The 27886-nt window shown below is 33.1% G+C and overlaps 1 protein-coding gene and 1 pseudogene across 1 annotated transcript in view; one reads left to right on the forward strand and one right to left on the reverse strand.

The window, feature by feature from the left end:
- On the reverse strand, nucleotides 1-27452 carry LOC143397355 (oligosaccharyltransferase complex subunit OSTC pseudogene; annotated as a pseudogene).
- The window catches only part of Arid2 (AT-rich interaction domain 2), a 176771-nt gene that overhangs the window by 70635 nt on the left and 78250 nt on the right, over nucleotides 1-27886 (forward strand). The gene's annotated exons all lie outside the window — the stretch shown is intronic.

The following is a 27886-nucleotide window of genomic DNA, read 5'->3' on the forward strand; positions in this document are numbered from 1 at the left end:
AGGAGCAAATCCAGAATCCACTGATTTCTTCTCAAAAGACACTCTAACCCATCAGATAGCCCGGCAGTTTCATTCTCATGAATACTCTAGCCATGAAAAAGCTCAGTAGGACACAGACAAATCCAATGAATAGTAGAAGAAATCTATTTAGTTTTGGAGTATTTGGTGCATTGGATCAGTCCAGGTTTATGAAACCTAAACCCCCCATTGTAAGCAGGAAGCTGGATGCAAGTGATATATTGTCCATTTACTCTGTAGGCCAAGAAAGTTACTGGCCTCTAATGCCCATGTTCATCAGTCATAGAGCCAACACTCCGTGGTTTAACAATAACATTATAAATTATTCCTCTGGTGATGAGGAAATAAGACACCACCATCAGAGTGTACACCATCATGGCCAACGGCATGTGCACCCAGGGCGGCGACTTCAGCTTCAGGTTGGGACATTCGAGCACTAAGAACGGGACCGGTAGAAAGTCTCCGTGTTGGTGGATGAGACCCTGTCTCAATAAAATACAAAATTGTGCTGGGAATGTTGCTCAGTGATCAATTGCCCCTGAGTTCAATCCCCAGTTCCTCCCTCAAAGAAACGGTTAATTTGGGGCTGGGGATGTGACTCAGTTGTAGAATACTTGCCTAAGGTGTGCAAAGTCCTGGGTTCAATGCCCAGTGTTTGTTATGTGAATTTTTTTACCTTAATAAAAAGGAAAAGTTTTTTGAAAGAAAGCAAATTTGGAATTAAATTCATGTGTGATCTCCTTGATATACTGCAGATGATGTTGCATTAAAACTGTTTTCAAATTACAATGCTAAATCTTATGTGGTCACTTGGATTTTCAGTGAGAAATAGGATTGAAATTTGTTGAGCACTTCTTTCATGTATTTCAAGGACAGTTTCTGGATTACTGGAAACTGCCATAGGTCACTTTGTTTAGATCTCAGATTGTCCAGAATTTAGGCATATAGCTGCACTTGGATATAAGGAGCCTACTAAATGTATTCTTTACTCTGGTCGAATATGCCCAGATAAAATTTGAGGGTTTTGTTACTGTGGAAATTTTAGTCACTGCTTTACTATGTCATCTCTACTCAGACTTCCTCTACTTTGACTTCCTATTTTTCTTTATATTAGATCCCTTATTACTTAAATAACTGTTTAAGATCTAAATAATACTTTTAATGCCTACCAGAAAGAAGAGAAAATCAACTGAATGAAAAGTAACTGATGAGCTCATTTGTTAAATTTTTTTTTTTTTAAGGAGAGATTAAAGTTACGAAGAAGTAACAAAGAAAGACAAATATCAAACTGATTTTTTCTTTTTGTTAAACTAGGAATTAAAAGCAAAGAAAACGATTTTTCATAGTATGAGACAATGTTAATTTTTTTGCAGTGGCCTTCTACTATCCCCAAGTCATTTCTTACTCTTTCTGCCAGTTTGGGAAAAATGCTGTGTGAGTGTGAGTGTGAGTGTGTATGTGTGTGTGTGTGTGTGTGTGTGTGTGTGAGAGAGAGAGAGAGAGAGAGAGAGAGAGAGAGAAAGAGAGAGAAAGAGAGAGATATCTTGGAACTTGGAAGCTGTATTGTTTAAATTCAGTACTTTTCGTGGTGGCTGCCAGTAAGTTACATGCCTTCTTGTTCTGTGGGCATGCCTAATGTAGTATGTACTCTGTGGTCCTCACCATATAGCTCTTTGATCCAAGATGGACACTGACCCCATCAGACTCTTTCTGCCAAAAGAATTAGGCATATGTTGCACACTTGTGCATAAATGCGTGTTTCTATATATCTGTCTATGGATATAGACAAGTGTACAACTTCACCATTTAATTTGAAGTTTTTCTAGAATGAAGCAACTTAAATATACTTGTAAATTATTTCATGGTTTGACATTTTGGAAGATTTTGAACATACTATTCAGACTTTTAATATTGAATAATAGTTTCTGTTTTGCTAGTAACTCAATTTTCTGAACCACATTTGTGAAATTTTTGCTTGAAAATGAAAATACTCATGTCTTTATATGGTGTATTTGTATATTTTATTTTATGCTGGTCACTCTTTACCCATGTTCCTGAGTGATCTTAAGGAAGGAAAAAGAATTATGTCCATAATGGGATTATAGAAACAATGTTATCATTGTATTTCTATAATATTCTATGTAATTTTATATTTTTGTGTCTTGATTTTAAAAGCATAAATATAAGGATATATCAAGTAACCAAAGCCCAACATATACTAAAAAATGAACTCTTATAATGTTTTATAATCACTATGTTTTATTAAACTAGAATGGAATATCTTACTACCTCATGATTTAATACTTTGTTTCCAAATACATATTTTGTTCTTAGGCAAGGGATTTTGCTGTCTGACAATAATCTGTTTATAGAACTATTTGTTTATGTATTTCTAAATATAGTGTTTGTATTCAGTGAAAAATAAAAATATCAAAATTTCTCAGTACATTTATCCTTTATTTATGGGTATGTTAAATTTGGATTTCTTAGTGTTGATACCTTTGAGGAGAACTGAAATGTTATAAAGACAAATTTAAATAGTCCAAAGGGGATCAATATTTGGATACTTTCAATATTTGGATAGCTTATGAAAAAATACTAGTGGGTAGGGAGTTTTAAATCTAGAAAATAAATTTAAAATCTTTTTAGCACCTAATTTGTACACTTAGTAAACATTTGTGTTCAAAATGTTACTTCCCTCTTACCTTTACCTCGGAGTATCCATAGGATACAAATTTTGGTGGAAATAATATAAACTGGATAAATTACTGACTGGAAAAATTCCGCTTAGTTGAGTAAATGGTATCCCCTACTGCATGCCATCCACCTTACTTGCTTTGGAACAGTGAATAAGGCACAGACATTGCAAAAGAGATGGAATCAAGTAATTGCTTCTGCCTCTTTCATGCCTTAAGATTTTATAACTTTGCTTTTTTTGCATATTTCATATAATATAGACTTAACTTATGTTCTTCTAGTTCAAAAATACCTTGGAATTATGACTTGGACTAAATTTGGGGAGAACTGATACCGTTATAATATTTATCCTTCTAACCCAAGAAATTTTTAAATTGTTTATTAGGATCTCTCAGTAAAGTTTTGTCATTTTCTTTGTAAAGGTTTTATGCATTTTTCTTAGTTTATTCCTAGATATATAATTATTTGCTCTTTTTGTTATTGTTTAAGATATAACATTGTAACCAGCAATCATGTAAAAACTCATATTTTGATTGTGGTTCATTACTATTTGCAAGTGACTTGCCTTTTAATTTTTTGTCTTCGTTTGAAAAGTTTATGTAGGGTGATAATTTATTTCTCAAATGTTTAATACAATTCCCACCATCAAGGAAATCATCTAGTGTTTAGAATTTCTTTTTTGGTAGGTTTGCAATTACAGATTTAATTTATTTAATAATTATAGTACTGTCAAATATTGTAATGTCTATAGTATCTATAGTTGGTGTACCCTTTTTCATTCTTTATTAGTTTGTTAGCTGTCCAATTTCCATCATTGTCACCAGAAGGTAATCAATTTTATTAGTGTTTTCTGAGAAACTTTGGATTTTGTTGATCTTGTATTTTCTACTTCATTCATTCCTGCTTTTTTCTTTTATACCTACTTCCTTTTCTTGCATTTAATATCCTTTTTAAAAATCTTTTTTGAATGGATGCTTATCTTTAATTTTCATCTTTGCTTTGTAATATTTGCATTTTGAAGCTATATTACTTTTATCTTGTTTCTGCACATTTTGTATATTCTTATCTATTATAAAGTTGAACTGTTTTCCTACTTTGTATTATTATTTCTTCTTTGTGTTGGGTTAAGTGCTTCCTTAATTTCCAATCATGTAAAGATTTCCTTATCTTTTTATTTTTGTTATCTGATTTATTTGTTTTGTGGTCAGAAAACATATTATGTGTGACTCCACTTATATTTGAATTTATTTTTTGACCCAATATCTAGTAAATGTTTTAAGTATTTTATAAGTCAGTATATTCTGTATTGTAACACTGAATGCAGTGTTTTAAAGTTTACTAATTCAAGTTTGTAAACTTAGCTTAGCCATTACAAAATCTTAATTAGCTTTAACTTAGCCATTACAAAATCTATATAAAGATCAATACATCATGGTGTCCACTATTGAGATAGACAAACTAATTTGTCCTTTAATATCAAGTTTGTAAACTCAAACTATATATTTTACTGGGTTTTGTTTCTTCAACTAAGAGAGGTATATTTAAAATAAAATGATCATGATAATTTTGTCTTTATATTATTTCTTCTTTTAGTTCTTTCACTTTATACACACAACACACACACACACACACACATACACACTCCCCCACTCTCCCCCAAAAGGTCAAGGTCGAAATGTTTATATCTACCAGGAGAATTGAATCCTTTTTTGTTAGTAAGTTGAATAATATCATTATAAAATTTGCCTTTTCTCTAACAAATTTGTTTTGTCTGATATTAACTAAACTACATCATCTTATATTTGGTTATTGATTATATTTTAAATGTTTATTTTTCTGGATAAATAGCACATAGTTGGGTTTTTAAAATGTAGTTGGAGATCTTTGTCATTTAACTTAAGTGCTTAGTCTGTTGATATTTAACACAACTAGTGATGTATTTGGGTTTAAACCTAATGTTTTGTTTTGAATTTTTATCATTCAACTTGATCATATTCTTTTTCTCCTTCTTACCTCATTAGCATTAACCGAGGGTTTCTTTTTAATCTATTATTGTGTGTGTGTGTGGGCACATGCGTGCATTTATGTGTTTATATATTTACACTGATAGCATTTGTCATGGTCTTATGAAATACTTGGTACTTTTATCCCTTCCAGAAATTGAAATATCTAATTGAAACACCTAGAATACTTTAATTGTATCACTGCCTCTGATTCATATATGTCATGGTCTTGTATTTATCTTCTTTTTTGTACTAGGGATTAAATTTTCCAGGGGCACTTTACTACTGAGCCATATCCCTACCCCTTTTTATTATTAATATTGAGATAAGGTCTCACTAAGTTGCCTAAAATCTTGCTAAGTTTCTGAGGTTGACTTTGAACTTGAGATCTTCCTGTCTCAGCTTTCTGAGTTGTTGGGTTTACAGGTATGCACCACTGTGTCTGGCCAAGTATTGTGTTATTTTTATACTGTCTATATTTAAATCCCAGAAGACATTATTTTACGTGCACGCGCGCGCGCACACACACACACACACACACACACACACCTCCATATCCAAGAATTTTACATCTGTTTATTCAGTGAACTGTGGTTGTGGAAAAATGGTGTAGGAAACATGAAAATACCTCCAACCCCGGTCATTCCTCAAACAGTATAGTATAATAACTATTTACAGAAAACTTAAATTGTATTGTATATTATAGGCAATTTAGAGATGATTTGAAGTATATGGGAGGATATAGATAGGTTTTATGCCAATAATACACTATTTTATGCAAAGGACTTGAACTTGAACATCCCCAGATTTGGTATTTGCAGGGTCCTGGAACCTAGACCAGGGATGACTCTAAATGCATATATTTTTTTATGTCTTGTCATTACTTTCATCATCTCCATTACTTCATTCAGCATCATTATTCTCCTACCTAAAGAGAAATATTCCTTTTAGTGAATGTCTGATGGTAAATTTTTTAAAATGAGTTTTTAATTATCAGGAAATGTTCCAACTTTTCAGTGACATACTCTCTGACTACTGAATGTTAAATTTTTGGGTTTTTTTCTTAGAACACAGTGAAAACTTAATGCTCTTGCCTCTGGTTTCCATTATTTCTAGTGAATACTTGAAGATATATCTATGCTTGCCCCTTTCAAGAAAATGTCTGAGTTTTTCCTCTGCCAGCCTTTACAAATTGTTTTTGTCTTTGTTTGTTTGTTTGTTTGTTTTTAAAGAGAGAGAGAGAGAGAGAGAGACTGAGAGAGAGAGAGAGAGAGAGAATTTTTCAATATTTATTTTTTTTTAGTTCTGGGTGGACACAACATCTTTGTACGTGGTGCTGAGGATCGAACCCGGGCCGCATGCATGCCAGGAGAGCACGCTACCGCTTGAGCCGCATCCCCAGCCCCTGTCTTTGTTTTTTAATCTTTCATGTGATAAGCAGATATGGGTTTTTTAAAAAAGTATTGCCTGGGATTTTAGTCTGTGTTTAATAATATGGTATCTGGAGTGCCTTTGAGTCTCTTTTCATTCTTTTGTTTCTGTTTTTGTTGACTCTTTTGTCTGTTACCTTCTGATTTTTCTTGTCTCTATATACTGAACTGTGCTTGAAAACTGTTTATATACATAATTTGAGGACTGAAATAATATTGTCTTTCTTCAGAGGGTTTTTTGTTTTGTTTTGTTTTGCATAGATTGCTTGGAACAAAGATCCTGGGTCATTTAGCAATCTGGGATCACCTTCATACATTTTCAGTGATTAAAATTTTCTGAGCTTCCTAGATGAGTCAAAATGAATCTATAGTGTTTACAAGATTCTGTTCTGGGGGGCTGGGGATGTGGCTCAAGTGGTAGCGCGCTCGCCTGGCGTGCGTGCGGCTCGGGTTCGATCCTCAGCACCACATACAAAGATGTTGTGTCCGCCGAGAACTAAAAAATAAATATTAAAAAAATTCTCTCTCTCTCTCTCTCTCTCTCTCTCTCTCTCTCTCTCACTCTCTCTCTCACTCTCTTTAAAAAAAAAAAAAAAGATTCTGTTCTGCCTTTACCAGTGGAGCATAAATTTTTAGGGTCATAGCAAAAAAATAGTTTTTGTGTTTATTTCTCACTTCAGGCTGTCAAATATACTACTCAGATTCACTCACCTTTTTCACAATGTTTCTTAGGTTAAATATAGTTCTGAGTGGTGTGTTTGCCTTTCTGAATTTTTGTCTTTTCATCTCTTGATCCAGTAAGCCATCACTATTTTGTCATTCTCTGATGCATTTGTATAATTTTTAAAATACATTTTTATATAATATCTGCTTTTCTCAGTGAGAAGATGGGTCTAAATGACCTGTCATTATTTCTGGAAGTAGAAATGCCCATGTTGGATCTTATGTTTCTTTGAAAAAAGTAAAAGTTTTTCAGAGCATTTTAATCAACACTTCAATTAAATAATGTATTTTTTATTAATAATAATACATGGTTTTCAATTAGTATATCCTTTTATTACTTTCCTTGAAAAAAGTCTAATGTATAGAATAACAATAATGCTGAAAAGTTGTATATGTCAATTTTGTGGTTTATTTTGTCAGACATTGCTCTATTTTTAAGAAATTATGAATTGATATACTAGTATGATGACATGGTTTTTACTTTTCTAGTAAAGTTCAGTCTTATCTGATCATTTAACAGTTCTTCAATAAGTATTGTTTTCATTGTTTATAACTTGCTATAAAGAAAACATGGATTTTAATTTTTTTACTATTTTATAAAATATAAGAAATTACTTAATACATTTTTAATGTATTCAAAATTTAGTCTATTTAAAGATTTAAGTATACATTCATTTCAATAGGATAGTTAAACAGATTAGAATAGCATATGGTAAATATGTCTGTCCTTCCAACTCAAGATTTATACATATAAAAGTCTTAATTATCATTATGAAATCAAATTTGTAATTACTCTTAGCCATTGAAATGTAGCAATCAGTTTATAAATGAGCTTTATTTGGTAACTTGCAACTAATTTGGAATATGAGATTTCTAATAGTGATGTCATAACACTCCCTAGGCTGGCCTCCACTGTTTATTCAACTGGGACAAAATTTCAGCTTCACAATAATATTCTTACTAAGGGTAAAAATATTTTAAGTTCTTCATGTTTTTAGCATGCATATCTTCCTCTTTTTATTCTTTGAATTTATTTTTTGCTTGGCTTCATTGCTTTAATTTATTTAGTAGGTGGATTTTGCAAACGATACTTTTGGATATCAGCATCTTGTTAAATTCTGGATAAAATAATTTTTTATAGTTATTTTCTAGATGGTATGGTTTAGTTATGCTAGGACATTTATTTCTGTTGGAGGCAGGGCCTCTGTATTCTTAAGCTCCTGTTTCCTTTGTTTAGAAATAATGGATATTCATGAATCAAATTTTCATTGGGAATTTCTTAATTTATTCAGAATTTTTAGTTTATTTTTATAATTGAATTAGATCAGTGTTTCTCAGTAGAAAAAAATATTGGCATTTGGGATTCCACAGACTTTGTGTATTATAGCATGTTTGGCATGCCTGATTCCTGACTACTGATTATCAATAGTGCTTCCTTTGGTCATTGTGAAAAACAAAAACGACCCTACCATTACTGTCCCTAGAGTGATGCCACCTCAATTGAAGACCACTGAACTAGGTTAACAGCTTTCTTAGAGTAGCTTTTTACCACTTACAAAATTTTTAATTCTTTTTTTTTTTTTAAATATATACCTTTTGAAAGGTGAGTTGCTCACCCGAGATGGAGATTCAACCAAGAGATTTTATTGGGGGGCTGCCCAAAGGGGAAGAAAAGGAGAGGCAGAGAAAAACAGGAAAAGAGCAGAGAGAAAGAGAAAGGGTAGAGAGAGGAGAGAAAGAAGAGGAAAGAAAAAGGAAGAGAGAAGAGAGCATGTGCTTACAAGCTTCGACTTAAGAAGGGGACGGGACAGGTGCTGATTGGCAGGGTAACTCAGGAACAGGGAGTGGACACTGCGTCCTGTGAGGATTGGTCGAGGAAACTTTTGAATTTGACACCCTTTGGAGAGGAGCGGGGGGCTAAGGGATTCCATGATGTTCTCTAGAGAAGGGGGAGTCTCCCACACACCCAACACCTTTTAGTTGTAGATGAACACAATTCCTTTGTTTATTTTTATGTGGTGCTGAGGATTGAATCCAGTGCCTCACACAAACTAGGCAAGTGTTCTACCACTGAGCTACAACCCTAGCCCCATCTTTTTACCTCTTTTACAAACTGGTGTTTCAGACAAGAATGTGTTCTGCTGTCCTAAGTTGTGCTTTCTTTTGGTTTAAGAGGAACAAGTGATTAAAAAATGGGAAACATGGGTTGGTGACACAAATATCCAGAAGTTTTTGTTTTTGTTTTTACCTACAATGTCTAATTCATGAGGTGGTATAAAGAGTATTATTATAAATGTCTTTAGACAAAAAGCTTCCCATCAGTTGATTATTAGGATAAGTTTTTTTTTAAATTTCTTCTGATTTGTTATACATGATGCCAGAATGCAATTTATTTCATATTACACATATAGAGCACAATTTTTCAAGACACTGATTGTACACAAAATATTTTCACACCATTCATGTCTTATACACGTACTTAGGGTAATGATGTCTAACTCATTCCACCATTATTCCTATTCCCTTGCCCCCTCCTTTCTGTTCCCTTCCCTTTGCCCTATCTAAAGTTCCTCCATCCCCGGCCCCCAACCCATCGCCATTATGCACCAGCATCCTCAAATCAAAGAGAACATTTGGCTTTTGGTTTTTTGGAATTGGCTTGCTTCACTTAGCATTATATTCTCCAACTTCATCCATTTACCTGCAAATGCCATATTTTATTATCTTTTAATGCTGAGTAATGTTCTATTGTGTGTGTGTGTGTGTGTGTGTGTGTTTGTATTTATATAAAATTAAAGTTTCCCTATCCATTTATCTACTAAAAGGCATCTAGGTTGGTTGTACAATTTAGCTATTATGAATTGTGCTGTTATAAACATTGATGTGCCTGTGTCCCTGTAGTATGCTGTTTTTAAGTCCTTTGAATATAAACCGAGGACTGGGATACCTAGGTCAAATGGTGGTTCCATTCACAGATTTCCAGGGAATTTCCATATTGCTTTCCATATTGACTGCAGTCCCACCAATGTATGAGTGTGCCTTTTTCCCCACATCCTCGCCAACATTTATTGTTCTGACTGGAGTGAGATGTTATCTTAGAGTAGTGTTGATTTGCATTTCTCTAATTGCTAGAGATTTTGAACATTTTTTTATGTTGTTGATTGATTGTATATCATCTTCTGAGAAGTGCCTGTCATCTTCTGAGAAGTGTCTGTTCAGTTCCTTGGCTCATTTATTGATTTTAGATAAGTTTCTTATGAAAAGAAGCATTTTTCTTTTTCAGAGGCCAACTACCTCAGAGAATTGAATCACTTGCCAAGCTGTTTGAACTAAAGCAATAAACTTGAAGAGAATCCTTCCTTTCTACTACTTACATTTAGACTTAACAACTGTTTCTAAAGATATTTGATCATAATTTGTTTTCATCGTAAGCCATGTCGATTAAAACTACAGCTTCTGTTGGAATGCCCAAAGCCATTCCGATGAACTTTTACATTGCAATATCTTGATTCTTTTTGGGTCATTCTTGTGGTGCACATTCTGAATAAGTGGAACAAAAAGCATCATCTGTTTTTTATTTCCCCAAATAAATGTTAGTTATTTCCTAAATTTAAAATAGTTATTCTCAGTGATTTCTTGGTTGTGATTTAGGTAATTCTGATTATCTTCCTTGTTCATGCTAGGTGCTTAGAAAGATTCATAATGTGATAAGGTGTAAATGAATTAAAAGAAGTAAATGTAATAAATAGGTATGATATAGATAGTGGAATAATTGCTATCTATTAATTATCTATTAATTATGACCAGAAAGTGGAAAAACAACTAAAGATCTATAGTTTTGTAAGAATAGCCACACTAATAAAAGATAAATTCAAAGGTAAAACATTTTTTTCCTCACAAAGCTAATTCCTAGATATTCCTAGATAATTCCAAAGCTAATTCCTAGCTAACCATATAGCCTATTATTAATCCATTGCTTCCCATTTACATATATGTATACATTAATTGGATTTATTGTTACTATTTGTATATTGTTGTAATTGTTAAAAATTATTTGGAAAGTATAAAAAAAACCATCATGCATAAATGACCTAGAATTAAACCCTTTGCTCTATCTCTTTCAAATAAATTTTGAAAGAATTTACTTAGACAGTGAGTGTATAATTTGCCTGAGAATTCCTGCAAATAGGTCAGCTTGGATTCATTGTTAAAAAATGCCAATCTCTAAGTCAGCTCTCAAGTAAACTTGGTGGTTGCAGCACCAGGGAGAGCTCCCAGTGTACCCTTTATTCTCATGGTGTTATTCTATTGGTAAAAGACATTTGTCCTTTTTCATCTCTTAATCTTGTTGATTTGCATTTTCTTACTCTTTCATTTGATTAGTTTGAGCAAGGGTTTGCCAATTTATTCTATTTTATTTTATTTTTTTATTAGCTAATGCCAATCTTATTTATCTTCTCAACCTTTTTCAACGAACATTGTTGCATTGATCCTGTGAATTGTTTTCTTATTCTCATTTCATTAATTTCAGCTCAAATCTTGATTATTTTCTGTTTTCTACTGATTTAAGGGTTAGTTTTTTCTTCTTTAAAGCCTTGAAGTGGAATATAAGCTTATTTATTTGGGATCTAGTTTTTTAAGGTAGGCACTCGGTGCTGTAAATTTTCCTCTTAGAATTGCTTTTATACTGTCCCAGAGATATTTATATGTTGTATCTCTGTTCTTGTTTGTTTCTAGGAATTTCTTGAATTTGTCTTCTCATTTCTACTTTGATCCATTCTTCCTTTGAGAGAGTATTGTTCAATCTCCATGTGTTTATGTGGTTTCTATTATTATTCCTTACGTTGATTTCTAGCTTTACTCCATTATGATATGATTGGACATATGGGATTATATCAGGTTTTGAGTTATTTTGTTTGTTTGTTTTGGTATTTGCCAAGATTTGCTTTGTGGCCTAGAATATGATCTATTTTGGAAAAAAGTTTCATTTGCAGCTGAGATGAAGATAAATTCTGCTGTTTTAGGGTGGAATATTCTGTAGATGTCCATTAGATCCATTTGATTTATAGTATTGTTTAAGTTAGAGGAATGCTCATTGATTTCATGTTTTGTTGACCTGTCTAATGGTGGTAAGGATGTGGTGAAATCACCCAGTATTATTGTGTTAGGCTTTGTGTGGGATTTAATCTTGTATTTTGCCCATATAATCAGGTACGTTGACATTTAGGGCACAAAGTTTTACTATTTTTTTATCTTCTTGTTAGATTATTCCCTTTACTTGGATGTAGAGACCTTCTTGTCTCTTCTGATTAATTTTTACTTGATCTGCTTTGTCAGATACAAGAATAGCTACTCCTGCTTATTTTCTTGGACCACATGTGTGGAACTTTTTTGCCATCTTTTTACCTTCATCCTGTGGATGTCCTTGCCTATAAGATGAGTGTCTTGTAGACAACATGTAGTTGCATCTTGTTTTTTGATCCATTCTGCTTATCTGTGTCTTTTAATTGGAGAGTTGAGACTATTAACATTCAGCATTAGTATGAATATGTATTTGTGGTTTCCTGCCATTCTGGTTTTTTGATATATTTTATCCTGTTTTGATTCTTATTTAGTGGATTATTCTTCTATGAAACTTCCTGTGTTTGGGAGGTTTGGGAAATGTTTTTTAGTTCCTCTATGGGTAGTTTATTTTTTTGAATATTCTTTGTAGTGCTGACTTAGTGTGAATGAATTCTTTTAGTTTATTCTTATCGTGGAATGATTTTATTTCCCCCTCAAATTTAAAACTAAGCTTTGCTGGGTATAATAACCTTGGCTGGCAATTGTTTTCTTTAAGGGCTTTGACTACCTCATTCCAGGCCCTTCATGATTTTAGACAGCTCTAAGCTGAGAAATCAGAAGTAAGCCTAAATGTGACCTGATATTTCTCTTTTTTTTTTTTTTTGTAGTTTTTAATATTCTTTTCTTATTTTCTGTGTTAGGCATTTTGATTATTATGTGTCTTAGTAAACTTCTCATTTGACTAGATCTGTGTGGGATTCTACAAGCCTCCTATATGTGAATGTCTATCTCATTTCTGATATGGGATAAGTTTTCTGTAACTATCTCATTGAAAATGTTCTTTATGGTTTAGTTTGTTTCTCCACATTCTCTCATATTCCAGTGGTTCTGAGGTTTGGTCTTTTAATGTTGTCCTAGAGTTCATATTTGTTCTGGTCATGTTCCATAAGTTTTTCTCTTTATTGTGCTCTGTATACTCAAGATTCATTGTTTAAAAAGCTCTATATTCTGTCTTCAAGAGCTGCGGTTCTATTTTCTATGCATTCTAATTTGTTAGTGATGCTTTCAAGTGAGTTTTTAATTTGATTGTGTCTTTTATTTCTAGCTTGATTTCTTTTCACTATTTCTATTTCCATATTAGTCTTTCCACTTCTCTAACTGCTCTTTTTAAATTCCTTCCTTATATTTTCTTTTAGTTCAGTGAACAGTTTAATAATCAGTTTTTTATAATCTTCCTCTGCGCTTTCATCTACCTCACTATCAGTGGGATCTTCTGTTGGGGGATTGTGGATTTTGGGGGGAGATTGGCATGCCTATTTTCTCATGTTTTCAGCGGTCTTGGACTTGCATATTGGTAGAGGTGGATTACCTTACCTCTTGTGTGTGTATGTTTGTGTGTGTCTGTCCTTTTGTGTGTAATTATCTTGTTTGTTCTGGGACTTCTTTCTGTTTTTGATGTCTGAGTAGATGCCAAAGAGTAGGACCTCTGTTCCCTCTCTGATTGTTCCTCCTTATGTCCTTGTTGTTGATTTGGGGTTTTTGTCTCCTCACTTCTTTGAGTTGGAGTAGTATCAGGGAATGTTATTCTGCAGCAGAGTCTATCTAACCTGTGTACTTGAACTTGTTGTGTTCTTTGTACTGTAGTTGGTTTAACAAACACACCTCCCCTGAGGTTGAGAGATAGTACTTCCTCATTTGCCTAGAACCTTCAGTTGCCCTGTCTCAAGTCAGAAAAAAGTATAGCTATTAAGTGTCACAAGTAATTTATATGTTGTATGGTACAATTGACTCTGAAAGGAAATTCCATAATAAACTGTTTATTTACTTAGTATTTTTATCTTGAATAATTTAGCATAGTATTTATGCTGTGTTCTCTGAGATTTCTAGAAGTCTTTCATTATTCTCATATCAGTCTAAAATTTACTATCTTCCAACATTGAACACTTGTCTTCTCCCCTCAACCTTGGGATTTTTAGTAGTATACTAGGATTTTAAATAGTATACTAAGTCTTAGATTATTTAAGAAATATTATCAAATTTTATCTTCTGTAATAATTCAGAAATGATTCCAGACATTATGAAGAGTACATTTTAGTATAGGGTAGTATTATATTGCATGTTTTGCACTCTCCACGTGCCAGTATCAAAGGCATATCTGGATTCTTCAGCCTGTAAAGGAACACTTTTAATCTGTGTACAGTCACCTCTAGTCTAACTCACAGTCAGGCTGTCCAGCTAACTTCAGCACTCCACTGCTGCCTCCAAATATCCCATTTCATTTATAACAAACTCTCCTGTATCATCAATCTTCTCATATGGTCTCTGTCCTTTCTTCTTCCTCCTTAGGAAACTCTTTTCCCTTATTCCCCACTCCTCCTCTTTCATACTTCCCAATTCATTTCAAAACATATTTGTGTTTGTGTCTACCTCTTTTCTTTTCTTCTTTTACTCTCTTTAATGTCCTTTCCATTTTCTTATTCCTTTCATATTCTTTCTAATCCTCTTCCTGCCCCTCCTACCCATTTCTTGTATCCTCCAATCTTCTTTCCAGGTTAAAATCTGTCCCCAGATAACCCTACTACTAACTGGGTACAGTCTTAAAGAATATCACATTTTCTTTTTCAAGAAAAGCTGTTTTAAAGATTTATTACTTTGCTTAAATTCCCCAATACCCACTCCTGCCTGTTAACACTCTTTTTAGATATTTTATATTACACTAATAAGTAATTTTTAAAACTTTTCCACCTCTTATATAATTATTTAATTTTTTAATTTGTTCTGATCAGTTATACATGACAGCAGAATGCTCTTCAATTCATTTTACACAAATGGAGCACAGATTTTCACTTCTCTGGTTGTACCCAAAGTAGAATCACACTTTTGCAATCATACATATACCTAGGGTAAACATATCCCTCTCATTCCACCATCTTTTCTACCCCCATCCTCCCTTCTCTCTCCTCCCTCCCCTTTGTCCAATCCAAAGTTCCTCAACTTCTCCTATGCCCCTCACCATTATGGATTAGCATCCAATTATCAGAGAAAACATTTGGCATTTGGTTTTTTTGGGATTGGCTTACTTCACTTAACTTGATATTCTCCAACTCTATCCATTTACCTGCAAATGCCATGATTTTATTCTCTTTTTAATGGTGAGTAATATTCCATTTTGTGTATATATACCACAGTTTCTTTATCCATTCATCTACTGAAGGGCATCTAAGTTGGTTCCACAATTTACCTATTAAGAATTGTGCTGCTATAAACATCCATGTGGCTCTGTCACTGTAGTATGCTGTTTTTAAGTCCTTTGGAAATAGACCGAGGAGTGGCATACCTAGGTCAAATGATGGTTCCATTTCAAGTTTTTAAGGGATATCTATATACTACTTTGCAGATTGGTTGGACCAATTTGCAGTCCCACCAGCAATGTATGAGTGTGCCTTTTCCCCCACATCCCACCAGCACTTACTGTTACTTGTATTCTTGATAACTGCCATTCTGACTGGAGTGAGATGAAAAGAGTAGTTTTGATTTGTATTTCTCTAACTGCTAGAGATGTTATACATTTTTCCATATACCTGTTGATTGATTGTATTGATTGTATTGTCCTCTTCTGAGAAGTGTTGGTTCAGTTCCTTAGCCCATTTATTATTGGGTTATTTGTTTTTTTGATGTTTTTTATCTTAGAGATTAGTGCTCTACCTGATGTGCATGTAGCAAATTTGCTCCCGTTCCACAGGCTGTCTCTTCACCTCACTGATTGTATCTTGCTGAGATGACGCTTTTTAGTTTGAATCCATCCCATTTATTGATTCTTGATTTTATTTCTTGTGCTATAGGAGTCTATAAAGATTTGGGCCTCCTTTTATTCTATTAGGTGTAGGGTCTCTGGTATAATTCTTAGGTTCACTTTGAGTTGAGATTTGTGCATGGTGGGAGATAGGGGCTTACTTTCATTTTGCTATGTATGGATTTCCAGTTTCCCCAGCACCATTTGTTGAAGTGGCTATCTTTTCTCCAATATATGTTTTGGCACCTTTGTCTAGTTTGAAATAACTATATTTATGTGTGTTTGTCTCTGTGTTCTATTCAGTACCATTGAACTATATGTCTATTTTGGTGCCAGTGCCATGCTGTTTTTGTTATTATAGCTTTGTATTATAGATCTGGTATTGTGAGGCTTCCTGCTTTACTTTTTTTACTAAGGATTGCTTTAGCTATTGTGGGTCTCTTATTTTTCCAGATGAATTTCACGATTGCTTTTCTCTATGAGGAAATGACGTTGGAATTTTAATTGGTATCGCATTGAATTTGTACAGTGCTTTTGGTAGTGTGGCCATTTTGACAACATTAATTCTGCCTATCCAGAAGCATGGGATATCTTTCTGTCTTCTAAGGTATTCATCAATTTCTTTCTTTAGTGTTTTGTAGTTTTCATTGTAGAGGTCTTTTACCTCTTTTGTTAGATGGATTCCCAGGGATGATTGTTGTTATTGTTGTTGTTGTTGTTTGGGTTTTTTTTTTTTTTTTTTTTGAGGCTATTATGAATGTGAATCAAAAGAAGTTGAATGTTAGCAGGAGAAAAAATGAGAAAGAGATGACCTCATGCAAGGCTTTGCTTTGCCTCTGCAACAAGATGGTGTCTATAACCACCTAGTAGGAATACCTCTGGTGTAACCAGGCCCACAGGGACCTTGGTGATGGTCTTCCAAGACCTGGTTGTTGTCCCTAGATGGAAGTGGCCATGTTCCTAGTTGTTAGGGGCAGTAGCATCCAACCTCTAGGTACGTTGATGTCCCGAGATGCTATCTGCCCCAACTAAAGATAGCTGAGGCATAGGTGGAGGTAACTCAAGATGGGGGCAACTACTTTGAGCGTTGGGGCTGGAAGGGCAGACCATGTGATGAAGCTTGGCAGCCTGTTCCACAATGCAGCATTGTGTCATGCAATGCTGCAGCAGGCAGCCACCTCTAGGCCCTGTCTGTTGTCCCTTGGTGGAGGCTACTACGTGGGAAGGACCATGGCAGTAGCTGCAGTGTCCCAAGGTAGAGGTGGTCTGAGGGGAGCCACACATTGGTAGATGGGAAACTGCAGAAGGGTCATCTGCATGGGTTTGCTCAGGCCTCCTTCCTCTGGTCTCCAATATCCAGTGAGGCAGGTGAACTGGATCCCACCCCTAGGTAATTTATATTCGCCAATTGTTTTGCCTACACTCCTTTTTTTTTTTTTTTAAAGGAAAAATCTTTAAAACATTTAGTGTTAAAAAATTAGTAACAATAAGGAGAGTCCTTGGAAAACTTAGAATGGAGTTTAAAACATTTACTGCTACTAATATTTTTTAGGAAAAAATCTTTAAAACATTTACTGTAAAAAAATTTGTAAATTTAAATCAAATATTTCTAACACTAATTGTCAACATTTGGTGTTTATGCTGCATGTCAATTTTCTTTGCACTTGTGTACTTAAGAAGTTAATATTTTAAATACACTTATATAATACATTTTCTAAAATATTTGTAGCATCTCAAATACTTTGCATTAGTAAGTATTCTTTGTCATCAATTTTATTAGCGTCACAGACTTGTTTTGCTACGGCTTGATCTAGATCTTTAATTTTATTACACAGACTGTTTTTCTAGGTTGTTGTCTAATATTTAGCATTGTATTATTTTTTCTCAAGAAGTTATAAACTTTTCTTTAAAGAAATGTATTAATTTTTATTGTGGTTGATCTCACATGCTGAAAGGACCTTTTTCTACTCTTCAATATTAGAAATGTAAATTAACATGTATTTAAACATTTAACATAATATTTATATGAATATTAGCTTATATTTTCTTCTTTTAAAAAACTTACATTTAAATCTAAGCCACCTGACCTTCTCTTTGCTCAGGATTGTATGAGGTAAAAATTCATTCATTTTCTTTCCTAAAATGAGTGAGTTATACTAGTATGAATAATTTAATATGCTATTATTCCCCACACACATTTGAAATACTACCTTTTTATATCTCTTCATTCTGTTTTAAATATTTTACTTTTAAATACATGGATTTATTATTTTTAATTATTACTTTTATTAAAAAATAATCATTGTTTTTTAAAAGTTATTTTTTTATTTATTCCAATTCTAATATTTGTTATATATAACAGCATAATGCATTTCAATTCATAGTACACATATAGAGCACAATTTTTCATGTCTCTGATTGTACACAAAGTAGAGTCACACTATTCATGTCTTCATATGTGTACTTGGGATACTGATGTTCATCTCATTCCACTGTCTTTCCTATCCCCATGCTACCTCCTTTTCCCTTCCTCCCCTTTGCCATATCCATGCCGTCCCCCATCCCCATTATGGATCAGCATCCTCATATCATAGAAAACATTTGGCATGATTTTTTTTTTTTATTGGCTTACTTCACTTCGCATAATATTCTTCAACTCTGTCCATTTACCTGCAAATGCCATGGTTTTATTCTCTTTTAATGCTGAGTAATATTCCATTGTGTATATATAACAGATTTTTTTTAATCCAGTCATCTACTGAAGGGCATCTATGTTGGTTCCACAATTTAGCTATTATGAATTATGCTGCTATAAACATTGATATGTCTGTGTCCCTGTAGTATGCTGTTTTTAAGTCCTTTGGTTATAAACTGAGGAGTGGGATAACTGGGGTCAAATGGTGGTTCCATTCCAAGTTTTCCAAGGACTCTCCGTACTGCTTTCCATGTTAGTTGTACCACTTTGCAATCCCACCAGCAATGTTTGAGTGTGGCTTTCTCTCATGTCCTCTCGCCAACACTTAACTGTTGTTTGTATCCCCCCCACCCCCCGTTGTATACAAAGTATATTAACACCAATTCGTGTCTTCATACATGTACTTTGGATAATGATGTCCATCACATTCCACCATCATTTATAACCTTATGCCCCCTCCCTTCCCCTCCTATCCCTTGCCCTTGCCCTATCTAGAGTTCATCTATTCCTCCCATGCTCCTGGTCCCTATCCCACTATGAATTAGCCATTTTATATCAGAGGAAACATTTGGTATTTGGTTTTTTGGAATCAGCTAACTTCACTTAACATTATCTCCTCCAACTCCATCTATTTACCTGTTAATGTCATGATTTTATTCTCTTTTAATGCTGAGTAATATTCCATTATATATATATACCACATTTTTTTTTATTAATTCATCTACTGAAGGGCATCTAGCTATTGTGAACTGTGATGCAATAAAAATTGATGTGGCTGTGTTCCTGTAATATGCTGTTTTTAATTCCTTTGGGTGTAGATCAAGGAGCGAGATAGCTGGATTAAATGGTGGTTCCATTCCCAATTTTCTAAGGAATGTCCATTCTGCTTTCCATATTGGCTGCACCGATTTGCAGTCCTACCAACAGTGTATGAGTGTACCTTTTCCCCCACATCCTCACCAACACTTATTGTTGTTTGTCTTCATAATAGCTGCCATTTTGACCAGAGTGAGATGAAATCTTAGAGTAGCTTTGATTTACATTTCTCTAATAGTTAGAGATGTTGCACATTTTTTCATATATATGTTTGCTGATTGTATATCATCTTCAGAGAAGTATCTGTTCAGTTCCTTAGTCCATTTATTGATTGGGTTATTTGTCTTTTTGGTGTCAGGTTTTTTGAGTTCTTTATATATCCTAGAGATTAGGTTAAAATTTGCTCCCATTCTGTAGGCTCTCTGTTCACCTCACTGATTGTTTCTTTTGCTGAGGTGAAGCTTTTTAGTTTGAATCCATCCCATTTATTGATTTTTGATTTTAATTCTTCCACTATAGGAGTCTTATTATGGAAGTTCGGACCTAATCCTACATGATGGAGAATTGGGCCTACTTTTTCTTCTATTAGGCGCAGGTTCTCTGGTTTAATTCCTAGATCCTTGGTTCTCTTTGAGTTGAGTTTCATGCATGGTGAGAAATAGGGGCTTAATTTCATTTTGTTGCATATAGATTTCCATATTTTCCAGCACCATTTGTTGAAGAGGCTTTCTCCAATATGTTTTTGGCCCTTTTGTCTAATATGAGATAACTGTATTTATGTGGCTTTGTCTCTGTATTTTTTATTCTGTACCATTGGTCAAGATGTGTATTTTGATGCCAATACCGTGCTGTCTTTGTTACTGTTGCTCTGTAGTATACTTTAAAGTCTCGTATTGTGTAGTTACCTGTTTCACTGTTTGTGCTAAAGATTGCTTTAGCTATTCTGAGTCTCTTATTTTTTCAGATGAATTTCATGACTGCTTTTTCTATTTCTATGAGGAATGTCATTGGGATTTCGATTGGAATTGCATTAAATCTGTATACTGCTTTTGATAGTATGGCCATTTTGACAATATTACTTTTGCCTATCCTAGAACAAGGGAGATCTTTCCATCTTGTAAGGTCTTCTTTAATTTCCTTCTTTAGCATTCTGTAATTTTCATTGTAGAGGTCTTTCACCTCTTTCATTAAGTTGATTCCCAAGTTTTTGTTTGTTTGTTTTTTAGGCTATTGTAAATGGGGTAGTTTTTCCTAGTTTCTCTTTCAGAGGATTCATCACTTCATTGATGGCTTCTTCAACCCTTTCATGCATACACTTGAATCAAACAACAAAAAACTTTGCAGCCTAGTAAATTGTAATGATTTCTTATTCCTGTAAATGCTTTACTCATTCTCTAAGACGGAGGCCTCAATTTAAAAAAAAATTCAAATTAATATTTTGTTGTACATAGATTCAAAGGTCTGTTTCTATATTGTTCATTTTGACACTTTTTAAACTATAAATAAAGGAATGAGTTTCAAGAATGAAGAACTGGGACAGATTGCTCGTAATTATGAACCTCTGTTTTGAAATCAATGAATTATGCAAATTTTTTGTGGAATTTATTCAATATGTTTCTTTGTTGCCTATCAGTTTTTATCACAAATTTTGGAGAGTATAATATGTAAATCATGTTTTTCAAAGTAAAAATAATTCAAGTAGGGGTTGTGGCTCAGTGGTAAAGCACTTGCCTAGGACACATGAAGCTTTGGGTTTGATCCTCAGTGTCATATAAAGATAAATAAATAAAATAAAGTATTGTATCCATCTACAACTAACAAAAAAAGAAGAAAGAAAAAAATAATGCAAGTATAAAGGAAGAAGGAAAGAGAAAAAAAGAAAAATAAGCATACGATTGTTCTAAAAGCAGTAGTAGGGAATAAGAAGATACTATTGAAATTGCCATGACACATGACAAAACAATACGAAAATTGTGATTAAGACATTGCAAATGTATAAGTACAAAGGTAACTCACAGAACAAAAATACAGACTTTACTAAATACCAAAGACATAAAATACAAAAGGACAAACAAAACGTTATCTATAATCACTGCTTTAGGTTACTCAACAAATTTAGCTTCATACCAAAAACAGATTCCTTGAATTAATAAAGATAAACAAATAAAAGTAGATTTAAAGAGATAAAAATTAACAAGAATGTGGTGTAGTAACCCAAAATGGAAGAAAAACAGAAACAACATGAGTTTCAAAAGATATGCCCATTGATCTAAATATAAAATAATTATAAAAACATTGAATTCTGGGTCTGTTTAATATAGATTTGAGCAAATGTGCAACTTTTTGAGAATAGCATCATCCTGGTTTCTTAGTATTGGAGAAGAGAATTTAAAATATGAAAAGAGAGAACTATGGTGTATTGTTGGCACTGAACTTATTTTCATCCTTTTTAAAAGACATTGTACATGCATGTGTTAATACTTCTTACTAATATATAGTGAAAGGGTCCAGAAACAAATATTCCTTTAAAGCATTGAGCACAATTAGTATCTAGATATTAGTTTCTAATTTAGTTCCTTTCTAAAAAAATTTGTGTTCCTGTGTAAAAAGCTGATTTTAGGGCTGGAATAAGGAAAATTCAATATTAGTCTGGAATATCTTATTGTGCCATAAATATAAAGCAAAGACCCACTCAAAAAATGATAGTGGTGCATCAGTAGGATGCATTAGCCAGCTTCAAGGAGCTCATACTGCCCAAATCTGGGATGATATTTACAGGAAGCAGTAGCCAAATCTAGGCAGCTTGAAAATTAGGCTAAAGATGATGGGGATGTAATATTCATGAATTATAAGAATCTTAAATCATGGTGGTATGAATAAATGGAAAATAAATAAATGGGAGAAAATATAAAGAGGTCAATTAAAATAGAAAGCTAATTAAGAAATGTAGGAGGAATGATAGAAAAATCTCTATCACAGTAATAATGAGGTTAGAAAAACACTGTCATTGATTTAGTCAGGAGTCATCAATGGATTATAAAGCTGGTAGGTGAACATTTGATAAGGAGTAGGATACTTAAATAATTTTAAATTTATTTTTCTGTAAATTATTATTTCCTGAAGGTAAAAAAATAACTTTATCATAGATTAACAAAATAATCCCACCCTTAACAAAGTAAATGCCACTGACAACTGGACAGATTAACATGATGTGCCTACCTCTATGTGCACTAAGGACACCAATTATCTATGGTATTCTTGACAAAAATGCATTCTTTATGTCTAACTATAAAGAGATGTCAAATTAACGGACTTTCTACAAAATAACTGCTACTGGCAAACATCAAGGTCAAGAAAAACAAAAAAAATAAATTTAAATAGTTTGGGTGGGAAAACAATTGTGTTTGTATGGGTTTGGGGAGATTGATTTCTATAAAGTAGTTTTGCATATATCTGAACATATATTCTCCCAAGTCTTCAAAATCATCTTTAGATTACTTACACCTAATTCAGTATAAATGCTTTATAGTTATTGTACTGTATGGTTTAGGAAATAATGAGAAGTAAAAAGTGTATACATATTTAGTGCTAACATAGTTTTTCTTTCCAAGTAGCTTCTATCCGTGGCTGGTTGAATCCACAACTGCAAAAACTTATAGATACTGAGAGTCAACTGTATGATAAAGCAAATGAAGGAACATGCCAATAATTGGTGTAATAATTTATATGTAAACATATAAATTTTTTGTATTTTTGTTGTGACTTTCCTCAAAGTCTGACACTCCATCCATATAAATGTTGATTTTAAAGAGTTCAAAACATGCCAAAAATTAGGGAAGATTTTTAAATACTTTGGAAAATTTCTTTTTCCTGTTTCAGTATAGACACAGGAAATGTTTTAATGTATGGAAAATATGAACAACCAATAAAAAAAAAGAAAAACAAAAAAAAAGAAATAAAAAATACTCATCATGAAAATCACTTCAAAGTTATCGAATAACAAAGTTTTATGAAAATAAAATTTGCAATATACAATAAAAACATCTAGAGAAAAAATATATTATTTTCAACAACAAATTTACTACTACATTCTGTAGTACGTTTGGCATTATTGACTTCCATTTTCCTTGGTAAATTGGCCTACTTGTGAATGATGCAATAAATTATTTTCATTTGTCTATTTTTACCCTGTAATTTTCCTTTCTCTTTCTCCTTTCCCTTCTCACTATCTCCTACCCTTCTTTACTTTCCTAATTTAAAGTTGCTTCTTCATTGTGACTCTTAGTATAAAATTGACATGATTTTCTGGAAATATTTACTTATGAAAATGTATCTTCTCTGGTACAGCTTTCCTTTAATGACTCATCAAAAAGTAGTTCTTTGTGTATTTCATTTTTGAATAAGAATCTTGTAAATACTGTAAAACATATATGTTAGAACAATTTGTTGTTGAATTGAGCTAAATAGAAACCTTTTACACATAATTTGTTCTAATCCTTGTTTCTTCATATCTTCTGTAGTGTTTTCTTATCATTTTCCAACAGTATTGTGTTCTTGCCATATTTCCATGTATTAATTTTTACCCATTTTTATCATGAGAAAATGAAGAAGTGTTTCCTGAGTGATGTAGAAGTTATGCCTCTGAAAAGACTCATAAGTATTTTTCAACATACTTACTTAAAATAGTATCTGCTGATCTTTTTAAAAAGACTTGTTCAAGTTTCACTGTCTTAAAAAACATTGCTGAAATAAATGTAAAAGTTTGTCTGTTTATACCTAACGAAAAGTAATAGCATTAACCTAGGATAAGGTTCATTTCATTGTCAGTTTAGTTCAGATTTGTGTGATACCTGAGTAAGGGAGGGAAGAGGCAGTGTCAATCCATAAATTAAATGTCTCTCCCTGTTGGAGTCTTGGGTATATGCTCCACTTTGAAGGACTGTCTTCCACAGAAGAAAGAACTGTGGCTTAGGGTAGATTGTGAAGTCCTAAAAACGCTTGTATGGAAAAGATGTGGGAATTCTCTGAGTTGCATAATAAAGGGGTCACAGAAGAAATTAAAAAATAGAAGTGTTTCAGAATTATTCTTTAATATTCTCAATTCATAGATGCATCATTTTATTAAATGTCATTTGACATCCTCTGTTTATAGCATGTAATTTTTCTTCTTTGACCTACAGGTGATGTTAATGTTATGAATATTTCAATGTTGAGTTATTGTTGGATTTTTGCAGTCAACATGCAATGCAATAGTGTCTCGCATGTATATGTTTAATATAGATCACTAGATTGGTTTTTCTAGTATTTGTGCATTTGTTTTCATTGCAATTTCTGTGAAGTTTATGAAGTTTTACTAGCTTACAATTTTCAGGGAACTTTCTGTTTCCGTGATTGTTTATATTTTATATAGCAATAGAAATATTTATTTTTTGAAAGTTTGAAATTTACTGGCTTTTTTGTGTTTTTATATTGTGAAATACATTGTATACACACAGCATAAAGCATGTAGATTTATCCACAGCTAAACAAGAAAAACATAACCTAATTCATATCATTTGAAGCCTCTTGTTTTTCTTTATTGTATCTCCAGAGGGATCCACCCTAGCTTGTCTTCTAAGTGATAAGTGTCTTATTTTTGGTGATTTTTTTCACCTATATGCTTATGGACTATTCAAAATGTATTTTAAAATTTTTGCATGTTAGCATCATAAATAGAGAGTCATAAAGTAACCTTTTAAAGTGATTTTTAATATATTCATTATTGATGGCTGCTCATATAGATCCATACCCAGCTTGTTAATTTTCACTTTCATATAATACTTCATTGTATCAATATACCACTGTTTTTATTTATGCTATCATTTTTGGTATTTGTTTTGTTTCCAGTGTTTTCTCTAGTATTACTATGTCATAGAGTATTTTTTATTTTCTCATTTTTTTAGCTACTTATATGCATTTGTGTTTTTATTTCCCTATAATGATTTGGAAAGTTCAGATCTTGATTTCAATTTTGCTGTTAAACTCTTGAAAAATTTTGAGAAATACAGCCAAGAACATATTTCACTTGGTATTAATTGTGAGAATAACCCATTTTGTATTCTTCCTATGTCAGGAAAACTAAGGGTTAATACACAGAATAATTTAGTTTTAATTCTTCTTACTACTTTCTTTTCTTTTCTCATTTTCATGGAAAAGGTCTGGAACTTCATATCAGGAATAATATTTTTAACTTATTTTAATAGTTACACATTTACCCCCTTTTTTGTGATACTGGGGATTGAACACCAGGGTCACTTTTCTAGCTATACCTCCAGTCCTTTTTATTGAGATAGGATCTCACTGAATTACTGACCCTGGCTTCAAATTTGCAATCATCCTGGTTGAGCCTTCCAAGTCGCTGGAATTATAAGTGTGTACCACCCCACTGGCTTATATTCCCCTTTAAAAATTATCAATGAAATTGCTTTCTCCCTTTGTTAACCCATGTTGAAAAACCATCTGAGTTTAGTTTCTGTGCTCATTCTCAATCATTTGTGCTACTGCACCATTCCTTAATATTTTAAATTTTCCAGCTTTAGTGAGTTATAATTGACAAAATTGTATGATTTTTAAACTGTATAGTGTGATGATTTGACATACTTATATTTTGAAATGATTACCACAATCATGTTAACACATCACTTACCTAATTATCGTTTTTGTTTTGTGGTGGAAATACTTAGGGAAATTTTAAATATACAACTGAGTATTGTTAACTATAGTCACCGTAGTTTATTTTAAATCCTCCAGACTTATTCATCTTTGGTTTTGTTGTTGTTGTTGTTGTTATTGTTTTGTTGGTATTGGGGATTGAATACGGGTGCTTAACCAGTGAGCTACGTTGAATACCACATCCCCAGCTCCCGCACATTTTTTTCTTTTGAGACAGGACTTTGCTAAGTTGCTGAGGCTGTCTTTGAACTTGTGATCGTCTTGCCTCAGCCTCCTGAGTCGCTGGCATGTGCTCCCGCGCCAGGTGATTTATTCATCTTAAACTAAAAGTTTGTATTCTTTGACTAATATCTCTTCTTTTCTCTGTTACAGTGCCTCTCGTACCATCCTCCTACTGTTTTTCTAACAATTCCTTAGTTTTGATTCATCTATCAGTTATAGTACCTATTCCTACCCCCACCCCTAAATGCCATATGGCTTTATTTTTCCAGATCTTTGCTTGCCTTAGGGTAGATTTCTGTTGTCTTAGATGAGAAACATGTTTGAGTATAGAATTCTTGTGGAAAAAAAACCTTTCTCATCCAAACTCTGACATTTTTTAAAAATTATTATCTATCTATTAATTGTGATGGGAAGTCATAGCCTACTTCAAATGTCCCATGTAACTTTTGTAGGGGAGATCATGGTACTGGATAGTTCCAGGAATCTTCTCTTTGAAGCTTAAATATTTCATTAAGATATCTGAGGAGTTTTTCCTTTCATTAATTTTTGCCTGATGACACATACATAGTGACACCACAGCCCAAGGGAGCTCTTTGATACATATGTTAAGCCTTTCAAGTAAAGGCTTAATGCTTAGTGCAGAAATTTAAAAGTTTGCTTTTGCTGTACTTTTTTCTGGTGTCTCTTTCAGGACCACCAATTTTTAAATTTTTTCTCCTGAAGTTTATGTTCTCATTTATGTTACTTGTCTTTTCATTTTTGTCTATCAAATTTTAGTTAGTGTTCTCTTTCCATGTATACCAGTTTCTCAAACCTATTACTTGTGTAATCTTCTACTTTGTCAAATCTACTTTTTAATGTGTTCTCTTTTTAGGGAAATCCTAGCAGAGAAACTTCATTACCTTTATGATTTCCAAGCCACCATACTGATTTTGTGCCTGGTACTGAATCTTGAATTTGCAAGTATATTGTATTAGCAGAGGTCCCCAACCTGTTGACATCAGTCTTTCCATGCCAGTGCTTCTCACAGTGTCCCCGTATTCTTGGGTCTTTGGGCTCATTTTGACAAAAGAATCTACAAAAGTTTACATTTCTAAAGGACTTTGCTTCCTTGGAAAACCACCTTGCTTAACCCCAAATAGTTGTCATTTGGCCCCTTATGAAACACACTCACATTTTCTAGCTTTTTGGTGGCTAAAAGAAATATAAATTGAACTTTCTCTATAATGTGATTTGATCTAGGATTTCTTCCACATTCCAGTAGACTACACTAGTACTTTCAAAAAGTGTTTTGCAAGTTAGCTTTATAGATCATTTTCTGTTGTTTAAATGTACCAGAATTTCTAAAAGTTTCCAATTTAGACATTATATTTGCTCTTAAAAGTTCATTTCAATTGGATTTAAGGGGAGAGCTAAATATGAGTCCTGTTATCTTTTCCTGTAATGTTTCAAAAGGTTTTCACATGGAAGTGTTTTCACAATACACATTTAATTT

This window comes from Callospermophilus lateralis, chromosome 4, assembly GCF_048772815.1.
Source record: "Callospermophilus lateralis isolate mCalLat2 chromosome 4, mCalLat2.hap1, whole genome shotgun sequence".
Classification (NCBI taxonomy): Eukaryota; Metazoa; Chordata; class Mammalia; order Rodentia; family Sciuridae; genus Callospermophilus; species Callospermophilus lateralis.